General features: G+C 37.7%; 1 protein-coding gene and 1 long non-coding RNA gene across 2 annotated transcripts in view; both read left to right on the forward strand.

Annotated features, from left to right (window-relative positions):
* NRG1 (neuregulin 1) overlaps window positions 1-18,236 on the forward strand; it is a 1,130,429-nt gene that overhangs the window by 417,959 nt on the left and 694,234 nt on the right. The window lies entirely within an intron of this gene.
* Window positions 1-18,236, forward strand: part of LOC129042239 (uncharacterized) — a 114,472-nt gene that overhangs the window by 36,609 nt on the left and 59,627 nt on the right. The gene's annotated exons all lie outside the window — the stretch shown is intronic.

Here is an 18,236-nt window from a genome sequence, read left to right on the forward strand (position 1 = left end):
CTGCCTCTTGCAATCTGATGCCTCATGGAGAGTTGAATAGATGGCCATTGCCTGGATAAGTGAGGGCTATTTCTAAAGTGTTCAAGAGTAGGTCACATAGAGGGGAGTGCCTTCTTCCTGAATATTTTCAAGTACCTGTTTTCCCCTATTCTATTCTTTTGGAGGGGATTGATTTTATGGTAGTCCCTTTCTTTTCTCACCTCTTGATAGCATGTTCTTCTAAATTATTCCTTCAGATTATTCTTTAGGTCCCATTAAAAGAAACATGCTGGTTCTTCATTCTTGTTCTGTCTTTATACTTAATGCAGATATAATTCATATTTGTTTTATCAAAGTCATTTGATAACCTCTTCAATGACAAATCCCTGTTACAGTTGTATTCTCTTTTGGTAACCCACAGGGGTTGAAATTGCTCTAATTTTTGGTACTGTGTATTAGTTTGAGATTAAAAAAACCTTTGAGGACAATCTTTTCCTTATTTAATATCTGGAGAAAAAATACTACATGTGAGAAAGGTGGGAAAAGGATGTTGCACTGTATGTAATAAAAGCTATGAATTTTGGCACTTCTGTAAACTGTAAAGATGTAATTGTTCCTTAATTATTTTCAGTTGTCAGACTTATGTCTCTTCCAATTGTATTTCCAGGCTGAGACAATACAAGAGATAGACAGCTCTAAGTTGATTATCAAGCTTTAAATATTTTTCACTTGATTAAGAGCATTGAAGATGAGAATGGAATTATGTAGGCTTCATTGAGTATCCCTGAAGTTGGGAACAATGATATAGAACACAGAAAAGAAGCTCCAGAAGAAAACAGCTGCAACTAACCCATCTGGAAAGAGACCTCAATCAAAATGATACTTAGCGAAAGAAAAATACTTTCAGTGATCAAATTATTTATCTGACCAATGCTTGATGGAAAGATTCCACAGTACTAGTTATTTGTAATGGGTAATTGCACAATATACTGTATTGTTCAATCTGGTGTGAATGAAAGTGGGGAGATCTTGACAATTGTCTTGGGACAATAGATGTAAAATTGAGACTATTCTGGGAAAACCAGGATGTATGGGCCCCCTGGTAATAGTCTAATCATTATACATCTGTGCTATAAGCACACAAATAATATCTAGTAATGAAAGAAACATTCAGCTAAGAAAACTTGCAGTCAAAAACTTTTGATAAAGCTGTGAAGACTTGTTAGGTCATGTATTAATTTAAGATCTTTAAGATGGAGAGCATCCCATCAATGATTAGGAGAAACACAAACATTGTATATTGCGTTTAATAAATTTTTTTCTATTTAATAAAAAACATATCACCTACTCTACAACTCATAATTAACTTACATAAGGTTTTTTATGTTTAATAAACATTTCATATTGTATTTAACGAAACACAAACATTTTATTACTTACAAGTCCTGGGTCGGGCAGTAGATGGCATGCCTGGAGATGACACACAAGGAGATCAGGAAGTGTGGGCAGGGAGAATGTGGATCTGGGGCACTTGTATTTATTGGAGTCCGGGGTGAGAAGCCTAAGTGTCATGGGACAAGGAGAGAAATTGGGCAGTTTAAAGCAAGCAGGCACAAAATTTTGAACAACCCAACATTAAAAACCCTTTCTGGCAAAGAAATGTTATCTAGAAATCTAGCTGACCCAAAAGCTGAGTATGTGGGTTTGGGGTGAGAGCTATCTTGCCTCACCAGAGCAACAAAAAGGAGAAGTCATCAGCTAAGCTAGATAGCCAGACAAAATGGATGCTGAAGCAACATTAAATTATAAGAATTATAAGGTCAAGATGGGACAGAGATTCTGGACCTGGTACAAGGAAGTGCTGCAATGAATAGCAGGGAGTTAGGGCAGACTACTTCCAGTGTCCTGAGTTTTCAGGTTTCATCTGGCTGTCAAAACCATTTGTCCCCTGGGCTGTGATTTGACTGGTGATGCTGGCTGGCGGTGCGCCTACTGATGACTTAGCAGATGACTCTGAGCTGACAATTTGCCATCCTTCAGCTGTCCTGGTAGGAGGGATTCAGTTACCAGCATGCACAGCACAGAGCAGAATCCAACCTCATAGATTTTCAAAAACTTATTGCTAAAGTCTATTATTAACAGCTTGGTAAGAAAAGGCTTTTTAATTGAGAAATGTATAGATTATTGTGAAGGAAAAGTATTTGCTAAGACCAGACTGGCCCAAGCTAATCCTTTTGGGAATAGCCTTACCCATTTGGGGGAAATGGCTCATTTACTTATAAGCTATACCTGTCGGCTTCCCTTTTCTACCTTTGACAGCTCTTAAACCAGCAGTATAAGAACTGCTAGTGAAAAAATAAACATTAGTATAAAACTTTATGTACCTATTCCATAACAGTCATATATTAGGTGTCCATTTTAAGTACAGACACTGAAATAGCAATATAATTTATTGGAGAAACTCAAAATGCTGTAGAAAAATTTGACTTGGAAAGCACCACAAATGTACATGATGCAAGTAAAGTTGAAGAAATCAATGACATTGGGGGATAGTCTTGTTTTCTGTTCTTCTGTGGGCTTGCTTTGTTAACATACGGAATTTAGACTTTCTTATATTTAAAAAATATGAAAATGCACATAATAATTCCAAGGCTGCTCCTGATCCTTTAGTGATGATTCCTACAGGAAAAAAAAGTGCTTGGGATGGGGAAGAACTTTGTGGCCGTCGATTTATTTATTTATTTATTTATTTTTAATTTTTATTTTTTAATTATACTTTAGGTTTTAGGGTACATGTGCACAACGTGCAGGTTTGTTACATATGCATACATGTGCCATGTTGGTGTGGTGCACCCATTAACTCGTCATGTAACGTTAGGTATATCTCCTAATGCTATCCCTTCCCCCTCCCACCACCCCACAACAGGCCCCAGTGTGTGATGTTCCCCTTCCCATGTCCATGTGTTCTCATTGTTCAATTCCCACCTATGAGTGAGAACATGCGGTGTTTGTTTTTTTGTCCTTGTGATAGTTTGCTGAGAATGATGGTTTCCAGCTTCATCCATGTCCCTACAAAGGACATGAACTCATCCTTTTTTATGGCTGCATAGGATTCTATGGTGTATATGTGCCACATTTTCTTAGTCCAGTCTATCATTGTTGGACATTTGGGTTGGTTCCAAGTCTTTGCTATTGTGAATAGTGCCACAATAAACATACGTGTGCAAGTGTCTTTATAGCAGCATGTTTTATAATCCTTTGGGTATATACCCAGTAATGGGATGGCTGGGTCAAATGGTATTTCTAGTTCTAGATCCCTGAGGAATCGCCACACTGACTTCCACAATGGTTGAACTAGTTTACAGTCCCACCAACAGTGTAAAAGTGTTCCTATTTCTCCACATCCTCTCCAGCACCTGTTTTTTCCTGACTTTTTAATGATCGCCATTCTAATTGGTGTGAGACGGTATCTCATTGTGGTTTTGATTTGCATTTCTCTGATGGCCAGTGATGATGAGCATGTTTTCATGTGTCTTTTGGCTGCATAAATATCTTCTTTTGAGAAGTATCTGTTCATGTCCTTTGCCCCTCTTTTTGATGGGGTTGTTTGTTTTTTTCTTGTAAATTTGTTTGAGTTCATTGTAGATTCTGGATATTAGCCCTTTGTCAGATGAATAGATTGCAAAAATTTTCTCCCATTTTGTAAGTTGCCTGTTCATTCTGATGGTACTTTCTTTTGCTGTGCAGAAGCTCTTTAGTTTAATTAGATCCCATTTGTCAATTTTGGCCTTTGTTGCCATTGCTTTTGATGTTTTAGACATGAAGTCCTTGTCCATGCCTGTGTCCTGAATGATATTGCCTAGGTTTTCTTCTAGGGTTTTTATGGTTTTAGGTCTAACATGTAAGTCTTTAATCCATCTTGAATTAATTTTTGTATAGGATGTAAGGAAGGGATCCAGTTTTAGCTTTCTACATATGGCTAGCCAGTTTTCCCAGCACCATTTATTAAATAGGGAATCCTTTCCCCATTTCTTGTTTTTGTCAGGTTTCTCAAAGATCAGATAGTTGTAGATATGTGGCATTATTTCTAAGGGCTCTGTTCTATTCCATTGGTCTATATCTCTGTTTTGGTACCAGTACCATGCTGTTTTGGTTACTGTAGGCTTGTAGTATAGTTTGAAGTCAGGTAGCATGATGCCTCCAGCTTTGTTCTTCTGGCTTAGCATTGACTTGGCAATGAGGGCTCTTTTTTGGTTCCATATGAACTTTAAAGTAGTTTTTTCCAATTCTGTAAAGAAAGTCATTGGTAGCTTGATGGGGATAGCATTGAATCTATAAATTACCTTGGGCAGTAAGGCTATTTTCATATTGATTCTTCCTATCCATGAGCAAGGAATGTTCTTCCATTTGTTTGTATCCTCTTTTATTTCCTTGAGCAGTGGTTTGTAGTTCTCCTTGAAGAGATCCTTCACATCCCTTGTAAGTGGGATTCCCAGGTATTTTATTCTCTTAGAAGCAATTGTGAATGGGATGTCACTCATGATTTGGCTGTTTGTCTGTTATTGGTGCATAAGAATGCTTGTGATTTTTGTACATTGATTTTGTATCCTGAGACTTTGCTGAACTTGCCTATCAGCTTAAGGAGATTTTGGGCTGAGACAATGGGGTTTTCTAGATATACAATCATGTCATCTGCAAACAGGGACAATTTGACTTCCTCTTTTCCTAATTGAATACCCTTTATTTCTTTCTCCTGCCTGATTGCCCTGGCCAGAACTTCCAACACTATGTTGAATAGGAGTGGTGAGAGAGGGCATCTCTGTGTTGTGCTGGTTTTCAAAGGGAATGCTTCCAGTTTTTGCCCATTCAGTATGATATTGGCTCTGTGTTTGTCATAGATAGCTCTTATTATTTTGAGGTACGTCCCATCACTACCTAATTTATTGAGAGTTTTTAGCATGAAGCGTTGTTGAATTTTGTCAAAGGCCTTTTCTGCATCTATTGAGATAATCATGTGGTTTTTGTCTTTGGTTCTGTTTATATGCTGGATTACATTTATTGATTTGCATATGTTAAACCAGGCTTGCATCCCAGGGATGAAGCCCACTTCATCACAGTGGATAAGCTTTTTGATGTGCTGCTGGATTCGGTTTGCCAGTATTTTATGGCCATCAATTTTTGACCCTGAGAGTGAACCTCACCTTTGGAAGTTATTACCAAGCATTTGACTTTTGGAAGACTCTTTACACAGCAAGAGATCTCCTCCACCTTTGAGGTGAGGACATTAAACTTGGTTTAAAAAATTACTTTTCCAAGTACATTAACTATGTCTTACATATTATCCATACATGATTACTAAGAAAATATAAACATTTTTTCAAATACTGGCTAATTGGCTTTAAAGAAAAAAAAATCACCTTTTTAATCCCATCAGGATTTAGTTTGACAAATTTTTCAGAAACTTATATAGGTGAAAACACCTGGATGTATTCCTCTGTAAATTTTGGCTGTTAGCATCCTTTTTCAATGCTTGTGTAGTTTTTCAGAACAGAACCTAATCTTCAAGATGAGTCATTTGTTCCCAAACTTGAATCGTCATGAAACACTCCTTGGGTTTCCCTCCCTTGCTGAATATGATTTCTAAGAATGGGATGGCATGGTTACTGTATAAAGATCATTTGTTCTACAGGTCAGAAGGCCTGAGTTCTCATCATTAATTAACTTTGTGATGTTGGGTAAATCACTTAACTTCTACAGTTTTATCTTCTGTAAAATATGAAAGAAAGACTTTGAGCTAAAGTTTGTTTCTACTGTAAGAGCGTGAGATATTTTATCTTGGTGACATCATGGCTCATGGGCATGCTTAGATGGGATTAGTAATTGCGAAAACAGTGGTCATAAGGTGAAGAAACCTGGACAGGATTTCAGACTTAACCTGGGAAATAAAATCAGGGAATGTGGACAAAGTCAGACACTACTTTAGCACAGGATGAGATGCCAGCAGATGATGGATCCAACAAAGACATGCATGAAAGGCCACAGGGCTGTTTCTGGGCTTAAACAAGCTAGTCTTAATTAGGAGAAAAAGCAGAGGAACTGGTGGAGTGGAGGAGAGGAAGTCAATAGTGATGCAGTAGTTCCATCCTAGAGGGTTTATTCGAGAGCCAAGAGTTCCAATCTGTGCATGGCATTACCCCTTCTGGGGTAAAAGAAAAAGTCCTCTACAAAAACCTGACAGTATTCTGCCCTCAAGCCCCTTGTTAACCAGGCCAAGGTGAGGCATGGGTTTCATGCCATACAGATAGCAGTGCGAGCTGTCTTGTTATGAGTCTTGATATCCAAGTATGCTTTTAAATCATATTCCCCTCTGACACCCTTAGCTACATAACTAAGTCTTAGTGCTATTGCCAGTGGTCCAATCTAAATGATGTAGTAGAGAATCTAGTTCACTGCTCTGAGCTGGGACTCTGATGAAGATGCAGGGTGACACACTGTCTTTGTGAAGAAGGCATGTGTGGAATACCTGGTGTCCTTGGTGAGATGGCAGAACTTAAACCGTGAGGAGGATGGCAATCATGAGGAATGGTATCAGGAAGTTTTTCCAGCTTGATAGATGGGAAGGAAAGCAGAATGGCAGGAAGGGGGCCAGGTGCTATCTCCTTGAAGGAGGGATGAAGAGTCCTCAGGGTCTGTCTGCTCACAGGCAGGAGACTTATACCAGAACTGTGTTTACTGGAAGTCTTTTAGAGTTCAAAGTGAACTTATCTGAGTTTGACACATAATCCCCTAGAGCAAGACAAAGAGTAGTAGATGAATTATACGTTTGGACACTGTTGGGAAGGGAAAGGTAAAATCCAAGTTGGAATAAAGCATATGTTATGGGAGATCATCAATATCATTGAGCATGGGCTTTGAGGATTAGAGTTATGGTGAAGTATAATAGTACAGAATCAGCTTGAGACGCAGTCTTATGTTTGTTTTGGTCATCTGCCTGGAGGTAAGGTGCAGAAAATGCTTATACTTTGAAAAGTTGTGAATTAAATAGAACTTTCTAGCAATGGTTGATGAACTGGGTGGGTGTCAAAAATCAAGACTTCATGATTGGGAAGCTGTGGGGCTGGGGAATTTTCTTGGAAAAGAGAGAGACTCTAAATGGTGCTAGTGGGGTGGCCTAAGCCCTGACAGTGGGATGGGACCTTTTTGGAAGACTGCACCCTGGGGTAAGGATGCTTGTGACCCTGAGACTAGCATCAGCCCATGATAGAACCCAAGGGTGCAGAAACCCATGATAGAAACCAAGGGTACCAAAACCTTGAGGGTGTTGGCAGACTGAGCGGCACTCAGTCCACTCAGGGACATCCTTCACCTGAGAATGACTTTTCTAGATCTCCCTGCAGTGGTTTTGAGAACCTGAGTCCTAGTTGAGCCTTCTGTGATGCCTTCCAAGTCCTATCAGTGTGGCGTGCCCACACATCTTTCTCAACAAAGGATGCAGAAATAGGAATGTAACTAGAGCAGTTCATCCTCAGTAGAGAGTCCTTTGTGGTTCCCAGCTGGGCAGTAGTTTAAAGGATAGCCCTGTGAATCTACTCAAATAGTATCTTTATTTAAGATGTCAATAAAAGATAGTAAACTTGAGAATCTCTGAGAAGCATTGATCCATAGTGGAAATTACATGTATTTAAGTATGAAGGTAGTAAATATATATTAAGAAAACATTATATGCCAGATACTGTCCTAGGTATGAGCTATAGCTGGAAGTCAGAGCAATACAAAATCTACCATGGGGAAGTTTAAGACCAAGTTTTCAAGCCAAACGGAACTGGATTCTACTAATTTCCAGACTGATGCCTTGGAGAGGTGACTTGAATTTTTCTGAATGTCCATTTTCTCATATATTAAATGACCATTATAACCTTGCTCTGTAAGACTTCTGGTTAGATGATATAATATCTTTCAAATATCTGTTAAAGTGTCTAATAATAGCATAGTAGCTACTCAATAAGTAGCCATAATTATTTTAACAAATGAAATTTAGACTCCTAGAAAAATTAGAAAGTATTGCACTGGCTTTCCTGTTTTCCTAATGGCCATGATTATTTATCCAGTGACTCAATGCAGATTTTGATTTATTTTCCTTTTCATAGCCACCCTATCAAAAAGTCCTGCTACTGTTATTTCTACTTCAAAATGCATCTCAAATCTATTCACCTCTCTCTGTTCCCATCTGTATCACCCTAGTCCAAGCTCTCTTACTCCCTAGAGCAATAGCCGGTAACCATGTGCTTACGACACATTCTCTGCAAAGGCAGCAGAGTGTATTTTTTACAGCATATATCAGATCATAAGGGCCTCTTGCTTATAAAGGACCAGTGGATTTTTATTGCATTTACTATCCAAATCTGAAGTTGACATCATAACCAGACTTCTCTCATTCTCTTCCATTTCTTCTGATATCACATTCCTGCACTAACTTCTACACCCTGCATCCTCCCACCTCACCTCAGCTTCACTGTGTTCTCAGTTTCCAGCACGCACCAGCTCTGTGCCACTTCGGGGCCTCACACCTGCCGATCTCTCTGCCTATGATTCTTTTCTCTATGCTCTTTGCTGAACCACCTCCTTCTTATCCTTCTGCCCTCAGCCTTACCTCATCCAGCCCATCATTCTCTCAGCCTCCACTGTAGCACTTCTCATGATTGGTGTTTGCTTATTTACATGGTTTCTCTCACGCATTGGCCACCACAAAGGTAAATTCTTATCTGTTGTGTGTTCACCTTGGAATTCCCCATCCTTGGCTCAATAGGAGGCTCTTATTAAATATTTTTTTAAATAAATGATATTTTTATGATAGATAATTGCAGATTGCATGATTGTTCAGTTGTTACTCTGTACCGTTGTAGAGTATTCTGGTTTTAAAGATTAGCACTTGGTTTATATGTGAATGAACTTTCAAAATTAGACACGATCTTCTCAGTTTTCTTGTCAAAGACTCTGTTTCGAAAGATTTGCATGAGCTAGTCTGATCCTGGCTCTCTTCCTATCAGGGATGCATTCCTGTATTGGTAGATTCTGTAGATCGACTTTCTAAATCATTCATGGCTCTTCCTTCTGCGCCGTTAACTAGGAAGTATAAAGTACTTTAGAACATTTCATTATTAGTATTCCCAATATGACCATGGAAATGTGGGCAGTGGGATGAGGCAATCAAACTGAGGTTTTCTTTCATGATAACTATTTTTGAAAACTACCTGCAGTGAGAAAGAATTCTCAAGCAGGTACAATGGTGTTTGAGAGAAGCATAGATGGAGTGGTTGAGCCCAGGCCTTGGAGTCAAATAAACCTAGGTTTGCATCTCAGCTCTGTTGTTTACAAGCTATGTATTTAAACTCTCTGATCTCCAAAGTGGTTTTGGTGATTTAATTAGATCATTCATACAATGAGAGTCTTAACAAATGGTAGGCATTTTTAACTTTCAGAAAAACACAAGGCAGTTAGAAGACAAAGTGTATGAGGACATTGCTAGCTTAATATAAGGTTCTTTAAGGGTAAAATAAAGAGAAAGGGAAGAAAGGCAGAGTTCTTTCTTTTTTAACTTCTTAAACCTTTTCTTATGAAAAAGATATGCCACATAACCATAATTCATCCTGGCAATTAGGTAAACAGTATACAGAATATGACTCTCGCCATTAAATAAACTTAAGCGAGGTATCTTTATCCTGAAGGAATTCTTAGAGATTTCATCATGAGTAAGCACTTTTCAGTATAGAATTGCCAAAATACAAAAGAACACCAGAGAACCACTCTAACTTCTAAAAAAAAAAAGAAACCCAAAACCTTGTGATTGAAAAAAAAAAAAGTAAGAAAAAGAGGCCCTTAGTCATTCTGTTCCCTTTTGGGCCTCTATCTTTCATTTCCTCTGGGGAAATAAAGTTATAAACTGTGCTGGCAGTAATCTAGGGTGATGCCAAGTCAGTTACCCACCCCCAACTCCATGTCTCCAAAAGATTCTTTACCACCCTTTGACTCTAATTAAAGAAAACAAATGTTTCCAGTTTTCTATCATGTACCTTTCCACTCTGAATTATAAAATAGCTTTCTTGAAATTCCTTTAATTGTTTTTTACAAAGGATTAGCATTAAATTCATAGATAAAAATAAATTAGTAATAGTGATCAAAAGGACCTAACTCCACTTTGTTTTTACTTTTCTTCTGGGTAGAAGGGCAAATAACGTAACTGCTTACATGGTGATTTATTTTAAATTGAATCTGAATTTCTATTTCTTAAGGCCTCATTGGCTTCATGGCAAATAAGAGAGTTTTTAAGAATTTATTGTGTTAATTTCTGAAAAACAAGGAGTTTCCTGTTGACAATAATGGCACAAATTACAACTCCTACACAGCTCTACCCCCTCCACTTTCGAGTTTCAAGACTTTTGCTGAAGTTTTCTGGTCCTTGTTCACTTCTATTATTAACATCTCTTGTGTGAAGGGGAATTTTGAATGAATGGGATGAAATTATCTAAACCAGCTTCGGTCCTAAATATAGTGTCTGACATCAGGTCCGGGAAAAAAATTTGGTCAAAGAGATAGCCTGAGGTTATTTTTAGGAAGTTGGATGTTTAGGGAAATTAATACTATGGAAGTCCTGGCCTCTATCTCTGAAGATATTCCATTGAGAGATACATGCGTGCATTCAACATCTCGTTTTTTTCCATTCCTGCCCCTTGGGTGTTCCGCGTCATTCACTATCTTGTCGTTACAGCATTAAGCAGAAGCTTGAGGCAGAAGATAGCTAATGCAACCTTTCCATTTGGTCCTGTAATTTTTCTGCACAGAGCTTTATAGGATTTCATTTCGGGTTAATAAGGGGAAGTTGGAACCGAGGAGAAAGCTTATGCTCTGCCAACATATACTGAGGATTACTAAACTTGGAGGTAGAAAATAGAACACAGGAATAAAAATGGAAAAGTCCTGGCAGATTTCTCTGTAGCAGACTTCATCCTTAAAAAGCAGAATTCCATCCAGCTCTTCTTGGTGGCATAATTCCTTATCATGGAATTATAAGATAAATGCTCTGTTTTTATGCGTCTCTCTTTTTTAAAGTTGAGTTGAGTGTCTGAAAGACAGATGATGTGTCTAATACCACCCTTGCTTTACAGAAGGGAAATCTAAGAAAACTATAGCTACCCTCCTGGGAAAACATATCTAGGCATTTGCTACCAGTCATTTAGGCTGCATCTATGCACTTTCACACGGAAGGATAAATGTCACATGTTCATTGAATGATCCAGATGTTTCAAATATACAGTTGTTTTATATTTGGTAAACAATGCAATTAGGTCATGTAAATTTTAATTTTTCATTTGGAGTTTATCACTATGCAGGCAATCATAGATTAGAAAGTTATTTTTTTCATGTCCTACCTCTTTCAATTGTCAGGTTCTTTTAAATGCTGTTATGCAGCAATAAATAATATTTTATCCATAACCAAGGTGGATGACTTACTGGATATCAGATATTATTATTAACAAAAAGTTTACTACATTGTACAAATATCACTAGACAAAGACAACCTCTAGAAAGTTAATTAAGGTAACTAAGGTTCTCAACTGCAGCCACAAAACTTTCACAGTGAATAATAATTTCACAGTTATTAATATAACTCTTTCAAGAGCTACTATACTAAACCAAGGATGCTAAATATAACTTACTAACTGCTGTGATGGCTTCTAGGGGATATCAATATTGGTATACATTCCTCACTGAAATGAAGATGCTTCTACATCTACTTTTGGGATTTTTTTGGTCATCTTTCTAGCAGCCAGCTGTCACCTCTTACTGCTGTAACAGTTCCTAGTAATAGTTCCCTTATTCTTCATACCTGATGTTAGCAGGGAGGTCAGATACTCAAGCATGATTAGAATTGTAGATGCTTGAGCCTCATATTTAAATGTGTTTGAATGTATGTTTGAAAAAGAGTTAGTGAGCTCTTAATTGCAGATCAAAGGATATGGTTTGATAGCAAAGTGGCCCAATGAAAGTTGTTTGAGTTTTCCTTTTGTCTTTCTGTAAATGGAACTGTGTTCTTGAAAGCTTCTACGTCTTTATCTTGTTCCTCAAGATTCTCAGGGCAGTGGGTGTGGGTCAGGGGTAGGTGTGTCTGGGAATTATGAGTATCTAGTTGATTTAGTAGCTATATTTCTCTTCTTTAGCCTGTTTATTGGGAAATGAAAGGCAATTTAGGCTATTTCATTTTCAGTCAGTGTCTGTTATGAATTCATTGGAATAGCAATGTGAAAAGAGGAATGAATATTGTAGATTTCTTTCATTGTCATATTTGTAAATTACTGGGTGGGATTTATAAACAAATTATTGACTAATTATGAACAAACTATTGTTTTTTTCTTTTCAGTCAATATGAACAATCAAGTGACCTAACAAATTTAATTTTAAAAATAGATTTGAAAGGCATATAGTAGTTAAAACAAGGCCCCTTGATTCAGATTGCCTGAGTTCAAATCTCAAATAGGCTACTTTTTTGTGGTGTGCCTTTAGGCAGGATGCCTCAGTTTCCTCATATGTAAAAAAAGAAATGTTAATAGCAGCTTACCTCGTGGGGTTGTTGTGAGTGGGTCAAATGACCTACTATGTGTAACGTGCTAGAACAGTGCTTGGCTGGAGTAGGCTCCATGTAAATGTTAGTCCTTGAATGAAAGTAGAGCTCTGGTAGAGATATTCCATAAAGACAACCTTAAACATTTTTGAACCTTTTATGCCTCAAAAATATACACTTCCAAACTCTTCTATCACTGACCATATTACTTATACCCTAACAAAGAAGTTATTAAGAATCATACCAGAGTAACAGGAATAAATCATGCCAGTCAGGAAAAGGGGTACATTGGTTATTCTATTTATAACATTACTTGAGTGTTTATAACAACAAGTAAACAAAACATTTTTTAGAAAAAGAAAAGATTACTATGTTGTACAAATATTACTAGACGGGTAATTTCTCTCCTTTTTTTCCAATGTATTCCAGAACCCCCATGGATATCAAAATTAAATGCTCAAATCCCTTACATAAAATGGCATAGTATCTGTATACTTTAAGCAGATTGCTTATAATACCTAATATAATGTGAATGCTGTGTAAATAGTTGCCATACTGCATTTTTAAAATTAATATTATTTTTTAATATTTTAAACTTTTTTTAATTTTGAGAGGGAGTCTTGCTCTGTCATCCAGGCTGGAGTGCATTGGTGCAATCTCAGCTCACTGCAACCTCCACCTCCCAGGTTCAAGCAATTCTACCTGCCTCAGCCTCCGAATAGCTGGGATTCCAGGCACAGGCCACCACCTAATTTTTGTGTTCATAGTAGAGACAGGGTTTCGCCATCTTGGCCAGGCTGGTCTCAGACTCTTGACCTCAAGAGATCTGCCCACCTTGGCCTCCCAGAGTGCTGGGATTACAGGCATGAACCACCGCAATCGGCCACATGTTTTTAACTTTTATTTTTCCAATATTTTTGATCTATGATTGGTTGAATTCATAGAAGCCAAACCCACAGACATGGAGAGCCAACTGTGTATTGTTATTGTCGTGTCTTTTTTCCTCCCCTGTTCTTTTCTGCCTAAATGCCTTAGGTACCTCTTTACAGAGTCAGATAGCGTTTACCATTGATACCACCCAGAGTGGTGTGGTTTGCTTCTCCTGACCCTTTCATGAGCAAAGCTGGTTTCAGGGGAAACTCAGGGATCTGAACAGTTAGTAACACTGATTAGAAATGCAGCAGTTTTATTCAGGCCTTGGTTTTACTGACCATTTTTGATTGGCTCTTATCTCTGTGACTGATCGTGTATGCGTATTTCAAATGGACAAAGAAACTAAAAAGTGTTTAATACTCCAAAATGATTAGAAGTGTATTGTTAAATACCAAAAATAAAATAATTCTGGGGTGTTTCAGGCATGTTATTCTGTTACATAGTTCACATTGAGTGTATTCATTTGTTGTTTGCTTGTTTGTAAGTAACAGGTTTTGGATAAAATTCCACGGACAGTGGAACAACACACACTGGGGTCTATCGGAGGGTGGAAAGTGGGTGGAGGGAGTGGGTCAGGAAAAATAACTAATGTATACTAGGCTTAATACCTGGGTGATAAGATAGTCTTTACAACAAATCCCCAGGACACAAGTTTACCTATATAACAAACCTGCCATTGTACCCCTGAACTTAAGTAAAAAAAAAAAAAAAAAAAAACTAAGTCATGTAGATGCATACTTTGAGGTACAGCCACGTGAATGATTATGCCAAATTATTATGACAGAAAAGTCTATTGTTGATTTAGAAAAAGAATTAACACTGGGCATCATTTGAATAACGGGCTCTATAAAGAACTGCACATATTGGTTACTGGTAGTAAAATTCATAGAATGTTAGATATAAAAAGTACTAAAGTGTACAAGGAAAACTTGGTTTGTCCTAGGTCAACTAGTAAGATTAATCTAGAACCCAGGCTTCTGACTCTATTTCAACATTCTTCTCATAATGTCATTGAGGTTACACTTAATAAACAACGTTAAACACTCTCTCTTTTAAAAAAAATTGTTGGCCATACATGTTGGCTGACGCCTGTAATCCCAGCACTTTGGGAGGCTGAGGCAGGTGGATCACCAGAATTCAGGAGTTCGAGACCAGCCTGGCCAACATGGTGAAACCCCGTCTCTACTAAAACTACAAAAATTAGCTGGGCATGGTGGCAAGTGCCTATAATCCCAGCTACTTGGGATACTGAGGCAGGAGAATCGCTGGAACCCGGGAGGCAGAGGTTGCAGCGAGCTGAAATCGCACATTGCACTCCAGCCTGGGTGACAAAAGCAGAACTTCATCCCCTCCCCCCAAAAACATTTTTAACTACTACAAGCATAAATATGAATATCTACTTACCTGCATTTCTGAAGCTAGACCATAAGTATTAACAGTGCTTATATCTACAGTCCCTGGCAGATAGTAGGTGTAAGAAATATAGATTAATTGAATGAATCATATCTTGGGTAAGTTTCTTCTTTTATGCTTTTTAGCATTTTTAAAATTTTTACATTGATCATGTATTGCTTTTGAAATTTTAAAAAACCTGGCAAAATGTAATTACTGTAGAAACTGACATCAAAAAGCTTTTTAGCTGAAATAGTGTAATTTTACACTGAGTTTGAAACTTCTGATATCAGGAACTTTGATGAGCCAAATACAGGTGCTACACGGGATGAAGTGAATATGCTTAGAATTTCCGATGAAAACAAATCTGACTACTCAGGTTTCTCTATGAGAAGGGTAGGCAGTTTGATTTGTAATTATGGGAAGCTGAATTTGAGGCTTGGATGAGGCTTTGTCAGTATCAGATCAGCTCCTTCCTATTGGGGGCTGAATTCCCTTGGGCTCTCCATCAGACAGGCCAACAGGAAGCAATCATGGAGTTCTTCCAACACACTCAGAAGTCAGTAGGTCCACTCTACAAATCAGTTGTAATTGGCCATATAGTAAAATATTTGGTAGTGTTATTCTTGTCCTTTTCCATATGTACAAGAGAGAAAAATGAAACAACTTCACATCCTCCTAAGCAAGTGATCAAGTTTAGATATTTGTCCCCTCCAAATCTCATGTTGAAATGCGACCTCCTCATGTTGGAGGTGGGGCCTCATTGGAGGTGATTGGGCCATAGGTTCCCTCCCAGTGGTAATGAGTGAGTTCTTACTCTGTTAGTTCATGGAAGAATTGATTGTTTAAAAGAGTCTGGTGATTCTCTCCCCTCTCTCCTGCCTGCGCTCTCACCATGTGACATATCTATTCCTCCTTCACCTTCCAGCATGATTGCAAGCTTCCTGAGTTCCTGACCAGAAGCAGATGCTGACACCACGCTTTGTGTATAGCCTTTAGAACCATGAGCCAAATCAACCACTTTTCTTTATGAATTATTCAGTCCCAGGTATTCCTTTATAGCAACACAAAACAGGCAAATACTGGAGCAACAGATCAGAATAAGTAACACTGAGAGGACCTGATTTGCTATAGGTATTGTTCTAGGGTAGCCCCTGGTATCCATTGAAGACTGACCGTGAGCTCTGCCTGCATTAATATAACTGGACCAAAGGAAACAGAACTTTAGTTTTATGAATGGGTGTCTCTCCAAACAATTTTTCCTGGCTGAGCTTTGTTCATTAACATTTTTCAATTTCTAAAGAACAAATAATCTCCATTTCTCTTTTTATGTCTGGCCCACTCTCCTGATAGATATAACCTCCCTCCTGTTTAGTTCCATGAATTGTACTCCAGCTGCCCAAACCTGAGAAAAGGAATTAATGACTCATTCTCTCTGTTGAGTGAGGGCTTATTCCAGCTGGCTCATGCTATTCTGTGTGTATGGATTCTGTCAGCAGGGTTGAAATAAGATGTTAATTTACAGCAAGAACAATGACTTGACTATATGTCAACCATTTCTGAAACATTTTGACTAACATTTTTCCTGTTACTTAGAACTGAACTTAAAAGCTGGGACAGGCATATGGAAAGAAGCAAGGATCCCCAGTTATGCTGATTGGAACTAGGACTAATGGGTTTAACACAGAATGTTTATGCATGTAGAATGAAATACACACACACACACACACACACACACACACACACGTACACGCACATACAAGGGGTCATACTTTATGTTTGCATTTTCCTCTAAAAGTATCCCTAAGAGTATTTGTGGTTAGTACTATATTTTTTTCATCATAGTTTGCTTAAAAGATAAAGCAGATATTATAATTATTTTCTTTACAGGAGGGAATGAGTTAAACAATAATTAACTGAACAAAAGCAATGTCCAGGTACTGCAAAACTTTACATAAATTACTCCTGTTCATTTTCACAGCAACCCTGTGAAGTAAATGGTATTATCCCAACTTACAGATGTGGAAACTAATACTAATTAACTTACCTAGAATCGAGGTGGCAGAGCCAAGACACGAATTCAAGTTCCTCTTCCTCAAATTTAACATTCTTTCTTGTACAAATGTAAATGTTCTTAAAAAAATGAATACATAATGGCGGGATTCATATCAATTTTCTGCCAGAATTACCATGTTTACCTGAAGTAAAATATGCTCATAAACAAAGCAGAAAGTGCAGCTGGTGCTTACATCTAGGATGATTAACTGGCACGTGCAGAATTTTTTTTTCCAATTGCAAAATGAATGCAGTAAAATTACGGGGCAATGGGTTTTTTCCCACACAAGACAAGGCGATCTGAATGATACAAAAGGGAAATGCCACATGTGGAAATAATATATCAAGGATTCATTGTGTGTCTGTGGTCATTCTTAAGGTCATTTTTGATGTCTACACATTTCAGCATTTGAGAAGTTGTATATTACATGCATACAAACCCATATTCAAATATACAATTGGCTAAATAAGTATTTGTTTTAATAAAATAGGAATAATAAAATATTTATAGTAAAGGGGACAAGACTCAGGACTGAGAGGAAAAACTCAATTAAAAAATGACAAAAATACTTAAATCTCTTGATGCATCTACTTAGCAATGTCTACAATAGCTTTTTTAACACTATCAGAATATAGAGCATAAATTATAGTGTTTAACCTGCTTTTAAAGGAAAATTTTTCTCTTACTTTATGCAATTATGGTGGGAGAAAAGAATTCTTAACATGATTATTTGTCTCATATTTTATTTTAGGATTCTGTTAGTGTTTTTAGGATTCTATCAATGCAAGGTGTATGTACATGTCCTGGCAGTTGAAGGAAAGACTAAGGAAAAAGATGAAAGAGAAGTGTTGCATCCCTTACCCTCCTTTTAAAGAAATGCTGAAGTTGCTGAGCAGAAGGTGCCACAGTCATGTCCCTTAATTTATCCCTCAACCTTTTCCAGAAGTAAAGTGACTACACCTAAGCTCAGACAGTGACAGTCATGGGAGGAAAGCTTTATAGGAACAGTGATAGGAATAAAAGTGTGTGCATTGGGATAGATGTATTTTTTAATTACAGAAGTAACTACTAATCTATATAAGAGAGGCTCCTTCCACTCTCAGAGCTTCCAACTTAACCATCTGTGAAGAGTAGGTCCTTCAAAACCAACTGCAGTGGCAAAGTTCTGAGATGATATTTCCAGACTCAGCAGATAGGAACAGGCGTGCTAAGATGAGATATGGCAGGTAATATTAGTCAGGGTTCTCCAGAGGGACAGAA

The sequence above is a fragment of the Pongo pygmaeus genome, chromosome 7 (assembly GCF_028885625.2).
Source record: "Pongo pygmaeus isolate AG05252 chromosome 7, NHGRI_mPonPyg2-v2.0_pri, whole genome shotgun sequence".
Lineage (NCBI taxonomy): Eukaryota > Metazoa > Chordata > Mammalia > Primates > Hominidae > Pongo > Pongo pygmaeus.